Source organism: Stigmatopora nigra, chromosome 16, assembly GCF_051989575.1.
Source record: "Stigmatopora nigra isolate UIUO_SnigA chromosome 16, RoL_Snig_1.1, whole genome shotgun sequence".
NCBI lineage: Eukaryota > Metazoa > Chordata > Actinopteri > Syngnathiformes > Syngnathidae > Stigmatopora > Stigmatopora nigra.
The window spans coordinates 4,369,506-4,377,205 of record NC_135523.1 but is presented as its reverse complement, the minus strand read 5'-3'; the positions used below and the strand labels follow the sequence as shown (position 1 = coordinate 4,377,205).

Sequence of the window (7,700 nt, the reverse complement as noted above, 5' to 3'; positions counted from 1 at the left end):
TTTCCACATTATGTATCCTGGATGGAAAATGAAAACTACCTTTACAGAGCCTGGAAAATAAGAGCCAGAGTGGACAGATATAAAAGACCATTAACGACATCAGCAAAGCAGAAAGTTCAGCGAAAAACATTTTAAGTGCCAAAAATGTGGAATAGATTAAAGATAAATGAAGAGGAAATCCCACATGCGTTTAATATTGAACAAAACAAAAACATGTCAGAATATAAGTGATGCATGCTAGGTTCACTCTGTGGGCAGTCGGAATTCCTGCTGGCAGCCTGGCTTACGCCCCAGCTCTGTCAGTAATGCAATTTTCGGAGCACATTCCTTCCAAAAGGAATGAGTTAAATCCATAAAAAATGACTGGTCGATTCGGAGACTTGGTGTTGAAGTGGCATATTACTGAGTCTTTCACGCCACAGAACACTCAAAATGAACGCCAAAAGAAATTCATTTAGCGATGTAAGAGCGCGCACCAAAAATGACATACAATAAAGAGCCAATAGCATAAATTGACGTCGACTTTCGGTGTGAAACTAAATCCAGGTGTTAATGCATTTTATGTTATGTGGGCTTTGTGTAGAAAATGAATGGGGGAACAACTGCAGTATACCGCTAAAACTTGGAGCACATTTCTGTCAAGGTTGAAGTGTAAACAGAAATAGGTAAAAAAAAAAAGTGGAGTTGCAGAGCATGTTATGCTTTTGTGCAACCACAATGTGGTAAGCGAGATGTTCTGCAAATCAGTAAGTTGCCCTCTGGCAATCATGAGCGAGTTAATGGCAATCAATAGCATTCATTGTGAAACCCGGCAGAAATGGAAAAAGCTATCAGCCGTTTAATATATGGCGTTCTATAAGAGCTTGTCATTTACACACAACAATGAGTAAGTAATAATAAACTCTCTCTAGCACACGGTTCTCAGGGTGACCATTGAATGGTATTGTACTATTGGATAAGAGGCTATTGGTAGAAAGTTGGTTGGAACAGAAATAAAAATAAAATGCGTAGTTTGTCCTCACTGTTGTTATATGTATACTTGGGCACAGGAATAAAGTTAACAACAAACCGTTAAATGCAAAATGCAGCCACACTCTGGCAAAATAAGAGCAATTTTCAGCTTTTACTCAACCTTGTCTGTTCTGTCTGGAGAATATTTTGTGGTTTTAACTTAGTATTTTATGCTCTAAAAGAAGTACAGTCTCCATGGATGTAAAAGCTTTTTGGCTTTCCCGTTCTGTTTTATAACTACAGGAAAGTACAGGACACATCCCAATTGCCACGATCCTCGGGGAACTGCACTTATGGCTTATTGCAATGGTGCTTAACTTACTTGGGAGATTTTACTTTCTTTTTTAGTTGAGTCCGTCCATTTTCTAGGCTCCTTTGCACTCCATGTGTTGCAACATATTTAGTTTGATACCACAAAACAATCCAAAGACACGCTATTACTCCTGCAAGTTACATTTTCAGCCTAAAGATATGTCCTCTCCTCATTTTCTTAGTAATACAATTTGGCTAAAACCAATAAGATATATATCAAGTGGAATGCTACTACGATGTCTAATGGTGTTGCTTTTCTCTATACCTGTTGTATTTATGCTAATCCATGAATCTAGAAATATGTTAGACAAGAAAGAGTGCAATAAAATACGTTATGTCTCCTCATTACTCTAGGGAGCATAATTTTTTTCAGGTAGCCCTCTTGAGAGCATCTGTAGAGAGGCCATGACAAAATGTAATGACTCTGTCGCAGACATGACTGCCAGAATGGCCTCCAGTTAACAACATTTTGTTCTAATTAAAATGTTAATTAAACCCTTGTTGTAGCTAGGTATGCAGGGACTGTGCATTTTACTTCCTGCTTATATTTTATAACGACAAATGTCACGAGTGTTGAATAAGGATAGGCATTGTGCAATTTGTTGAAATGAGAGAATTAAGGCGTAGAGTTGCATAGAGTTAGGAAGATTTGGGAAGCATAGATAATTTATGAGTGATTCCTGTGAATGAGATTTTGAGACAAAATGGCCCAACGGCAAGAAATAATACTCTAACAAAAAATCCTCTGGAAACTTAAATTGTTCAACATATAATTAAATGAGAAATAATAATCATTAATTTATGCTTTTTGTAACCTTTTCTTAGGTGCCCTTGATAGTGAATAAATTAAATTAATCTTCACATGAAGCATCACTGAGCATCTGATTGCACACACTCAACCATTATACTTTCTATAGGAGTGTTAGAAACCCCACTTGACTAAGTTGGCCATCTGTTGACAATGTTTCGACAGCAGGTGATTTGTCATAACAAACAGCAGCAATGTGGAGAGTGGGAATTAGCATTTTTAATATCGACATGCAGTAGTGGACTAATTGAGAAATGATACATTCATTCATTCATCTTCCATACAGCCCATCTTTGATTTTATTCGAGGGGGCAGTGCATTGTCAACTGCTACTTCTGCAAGGCTGCAGTTATCTCCCCTCTTGAAACTGTTTAGGAATAGTTTTATGTGACACTGCACAACAATCACAGCAATGTTTGAAGGTAAATGGTGAACAGAACTTTAATAGCGTTTTTATCTTCCTCCTCACAGGCTCATATTCAGCAGTCCATTTACACACCAGGATGCAGATGCTCCTGCTACGTGAGACACAGCGATCTTCACTCATCTACCGATGAAATTTCAATCAACTGACCCTTCAGACACTGGACAAGACATATCCAGTACTACCACATGGTCGCAGTTAGTGGTAAGTGAAGATAAAAAAAAAACTTTCCTACATGTTTTTCACATTTAGTTAAACTCAGTTAAAATCATTTCTATTACTCTTTTACTCACACTATACAGGGTTGTGACATTTGATTGTTTTAGTCACAAAAGTAGTGACATTTATACATTCGACTGCTGAATCTGAACTGCTTCAATCACACATAGATGTATGAACGTTGTATAAATGTGGGACTGATTTCCCGAACTCCGGTAACTTCTTTGAAAGTGCCTATGGCACAATGTTGGTTTCCAATTTCTAATAATGCATTTCCATCTCAGTTTTACTAATATGCAGCTTTTCAGTCTAAGCACCATTTAAACAAGACTGCTAAATGGTCTCTGTGACAGAATTGAGTGTTCATGTCTCTACAGCTGGAAAATTTATCGTCACATTGTGGAGAGATAGAGGCACATATACCCAAGCAAATAGTAGTCAGCCTTAGGAAATGAAAGCACAGTTTCTAGTGTGAGTCTGGCTTTTGAAAAATGGGATTTGGCTAAGATAAATATTTCTTTTGCTGTCAGTATAATTATTTATATTAGCTTCTGCTTGCATCTGCAACTAGAACATGAATTCAAAACGGTTTGTCAGAATGACAACAAGATGTGTCTACATTATATATGTTGAAAAATTAATGGAAGAAAATTAAATCAACCTTTGCATACAGAACAAGTAATATCCGTTCATAACATGCAATGATATCAAATATTCATTAGTTTACCCTCGCATAAACCTTGTACATCTGTTATTTGCAAATTAAACATCCCATTTATTTTGGATGGAGATAAGTGATAAAAGTAATTCAATGCTAATGAATCCCCTACTCATTTTCCCTCAGACATGAATTTAACTTCATCCTTCATGTATAGAGTATAGATGCAGCATAAAAATATAACCAGAGCTTTATTGAGTTCACTTGAAACATTGGGAAAGGCTCATTTGTAACAGAATAAAAACTGCTGTAGCTGAAGATGAAATTCAAAATTTACAAGGCAGTACTCAAACCAGATATGTCGAATAGTTCAGAAATTTGAGCCATAGGCAGAAAACAAGAAAAATAGCTCTGTTTTTTTTTGTGTGACGAGACGTTGTTGTACATAGTCAATAAGTTGTATTACATTAACTGCCATTGGGAAAATATGTCAGTCAGACTACCAGAACATTGTCAGTCTTTAGCTGGAATGTAACGTGTGTGGTCAAAGTGAATACAAATGCAGATGTTAAACATTTAGTGAGACCTGTGGTATGCAGAGAATGGTGGCAGACTGGGAACATTGGTTGACATGGAGAGGAGTAGGGTGGAGCTGAGGTGAAAGGAATCAGACCAGCTGATGGAAACACATCAGACAGAAGGGAAAATTAATTCCTGCAGGAGAAAAGCTTTTAGGTGGATAACTGCAAATCCAGGCATTATGTGAGTCTGTTTTCCAGGTGGCATATAAGCACAAAAGGTCAGTTTATTCTATGTGAGGTTGCGTAGAAAATCACAAGTATTCGAAGGCTACGCACACACCGCAGGGAATGATGGCCAACTGAGTTTTTTGTTCATTCTATTATTTTTTTGGAGCATCTCCTATTGAGCAAACATAAACAACTTGCAGTCTGAATGGAACTTGTCCCTGACGTCGTTGCAACAAGTGTCGCTGAGTCATTGGATACATATTGGATTTATAGGCCTAGGTCTTATGTGGAAAATATTTGGATTGAATTAGAATTTCATTCTCCAGGGCAAAATGTATAAGGTCAAATACATCTGATGTTAAGCAAAAGTACAAAAATATAAACTTTTGTGAACATAATAATTCTAAATTGTAATCTCACACCATATAGATTGCCTTCATAGTAGTGATTAGGCGTCGTTTGAATGCAACTTTTTAGTTTTGAGAAAAACAAAGCAAAAATCATACATATGCTAAACTATGCCATGGAATTTACCAACTCTCTAAGAAAACATGAGGTTTTTCTGATGTTGACACTCATGTATTTCTCTCCTACACTATCGTCATACACCGGTTGTCTCAGGTCTCTAGGAAATGTAAACACAATTATCAAATAGTAGCCACTTGAATGCCACAGATGTCACTTTATGTAAATGAATGAGAATAGATGGCAAAATAAATTGAATACATGTGCAGTATAAATTCAGTCTGCATGTCAATCATCGTGCTTGTTTAATGTCATTCATGTATGTTATCAAATTCGCGCAGGACTAGTGGCGGCGGCTAAAGCCTGAGCATTTCTGATGTCTAGTCACAACAGTGCTTGGCAACTGACTTAAATTACTATGCTCAATCTGCTTTGGTTCCCACAAATGCAATCAGAATTCCATAATTTATGATGATGGGAGGGATATAATATTGAATTTATTGTAGATGAATATGATTCCATGGTGTCTTTGTGAATGTGTAGTGATTCCAACTTGACAAGGGCAGTATAAAGAGGCATTGAAGTCATCAATATATTAGTATAACAGCATTACCGACCACCACCATTGACACATTAATTACTACAAACAATGGGAAATAAAATTCAAAAATATAGTGTGCATATATAGCAAAATTCACTTATAAATTCATATAGGATCCCAGTGGCCAGAGACCTTTGAAATTTGCCCAGCTTCACTTTCTCAGTTTTCTGAAATTGGCTTGGGGTACCTGTTTACTATTACACAATTCTCCCCATCTTAACATAGCAATTAAAAAGAGGCAATAAACGTGTGACTTCCTCGGAGATGATGTATTCAGCTCCCTAATGGTGCACAAAATCAATACCAGATCAAAAACAATAGAGTGGATACACATTGCTATGCAAAAGTTTCAATGCAATTGCATCAGTTTTGCATCTTTCACCATGCAGTTCATACGAAACATGGCGGCACAATTTAATGACTCAATACTCTCGTAGATGTGCAAATGGTAATCGGTGTGCTAGAATTGATGCATGAAGTCAACCATTTTATCGTTGTCAAACTTGGTTGTGATTGTGGAATGTCATTTACTATATTATGGCTTAAACTGACTCCCCTCAATATCATACATCTCTAAGCTTTCTTTTGGTTATCTATAGATATTGAAATACTCTATGTAAGATTTGCCTCATCCTTGTTTTTAGCTCATTTGATCAAACAACATACTGTATAATCAAAGATAATCATCTCTAACATTATTTCCTTAATAGGGCGAGAGCCCTGTGCCGCATTGATTCTGTCCCAAGTGTCCTTATGTAAATGAGTCTAATCTAAGCTCTTAAATCAACTCTCAACACTTTACTGTCCTACAAAATGTCATCCTTTATCTCAGAAACTTTAATACCTGGTGATTCACAAGCTAGATAAAACCAGATTGAACAGCAAACTAGTACTTCTGAATTGCTGTTTTTCCCTATATCATCCCAACAGGACACAAACATAAATCAATTATTATTATTAATTTTATCTGCACTAAATCTGATCACTGCTTTTTGAAGTAGTATTGATGTCTATCTCTGCTCATTTTCTAATTACTAAATAACTGTAGGCAAATAAGACATTTACACAACCATACTTAGTGTTGTGAACTTTGTGTATTGAAAGTCAGCAGTCTTTTTCTGTGCTTTTAGGGAGCTCTGTTTGAAAAAAAAATACAAAATACAACAGAATAGGCATGACCATCACATTACAGCAATACAAGAGCCACACTAGAAAAAAGAGCACATTTCTACTTCACTGACCAAAAAGATAAACACTTTCCTGCATGACAGGCTTTGGGGTCAAACGGTGATACTTGTGTCAGGAATCAATAGTAGTTCAGTGTGGTAAATACAGTCAAACGGAACACAAGTGAGAATGATATTGGATGATGAAAAGACTAGATCTTGAACACATGTACTGTGCAATAGCTTGCAAAAATCTATTCACCAAGTATGTTAAAAAGCACACATGCATGTATTGCACATATTTACGCTAAATGCTAAATCTTTCGAACAAGAAAACATTAAGAAAACCATTCCAACTTGGCAATGGGTTTCTCATAAACAGCCCCTCTGCCAGTCAACCAACAGATTGCTTTGGGGCATTCCAAAGCCATAATCTTCTTTGGACTAGCCATTCTTTTGTTCATTTAGATTTGCATTGTATTTGGAATTAAAATTGAAATTCCTCCATGTATTTGTTGAGCAGTCCAGCAGATGGCAAAATATTTTGTGCCAAGATGTTAACGATTCTTATCACACGCAGGTATTTCGATAAAACAATATGAATAGTAAGGATGGGGGTGGTACTGTCACTATTATAGACTAAATTAAACTAAAATTTTATACACCGTTTCTGTGTAGCATGTGTTCATGAAAGTGATTAGTATAGAAAGTAGAGAAATACCCTAGAGGAAGTCTGCAATTGATGACAACAAAAAATATCCTTCTTTTTACAATTCAAGGTTTAGACCCAGCATTGTGTCATCACATGGACGAGCTGTGAGTCATGGGCAGTCAGTGAAAACAAACACTGTTTTTGACAGAACAACCAATACACTTTTCTTACAGTGCATTTGGGGTTCCCAAATCCCAAAGCATTGAAGGATGCTTATCATTGATATGTCCACACAAACATATTCTCATTCATTTGGTCCTTTTGTGGAACAAAACAATCAAGCTGGGCTCGAAAATCACCATGCACATTATAGTGATGGATTCTGGAAAGCCCAATAAAGACCCTTTTATCAATGCCCCTTCGATTGATTCCTTTTAATGAGTACAAATAAATAATGCAGGTTGTGCAGAAGCGCACTCACACATTTATACACACACACTAGCAATTTAACGAAAGTTCACTCCCTTAGGTTGTTTTTCCCTTTGTTGAGATTTCTTTGGGGATTTTAGCATTTTATGAGTCATGGAAATAAAATTGCAACCCTATTCCACAATTGGATATACAGGCTTTTAGAC

General features: G+C 36.5%; 1 long non-coding RNA gene across 1 annotated transcript in view; it reads left to right on the top strand.

Moving 5' to 3' along the window:
• Nucleotides 1-2,619: 2,619 nt before the first annotated feature.
• The window catches only part of LOC144209335 (uncharacterized), a 62,299-nt gene continuing 57,218 nt past the window's right edge, over nt 2,620-7,700 (top strand). The window contains exon 1 of the long non-coding RNA XR_013329086.1: nt 2,620-2,759. This is a non-coding gene — a long non-coding RNA (uncharacterized LOC144209335). The remainder of the gene's footprint in view (nt 2,760-7,700) is intronic.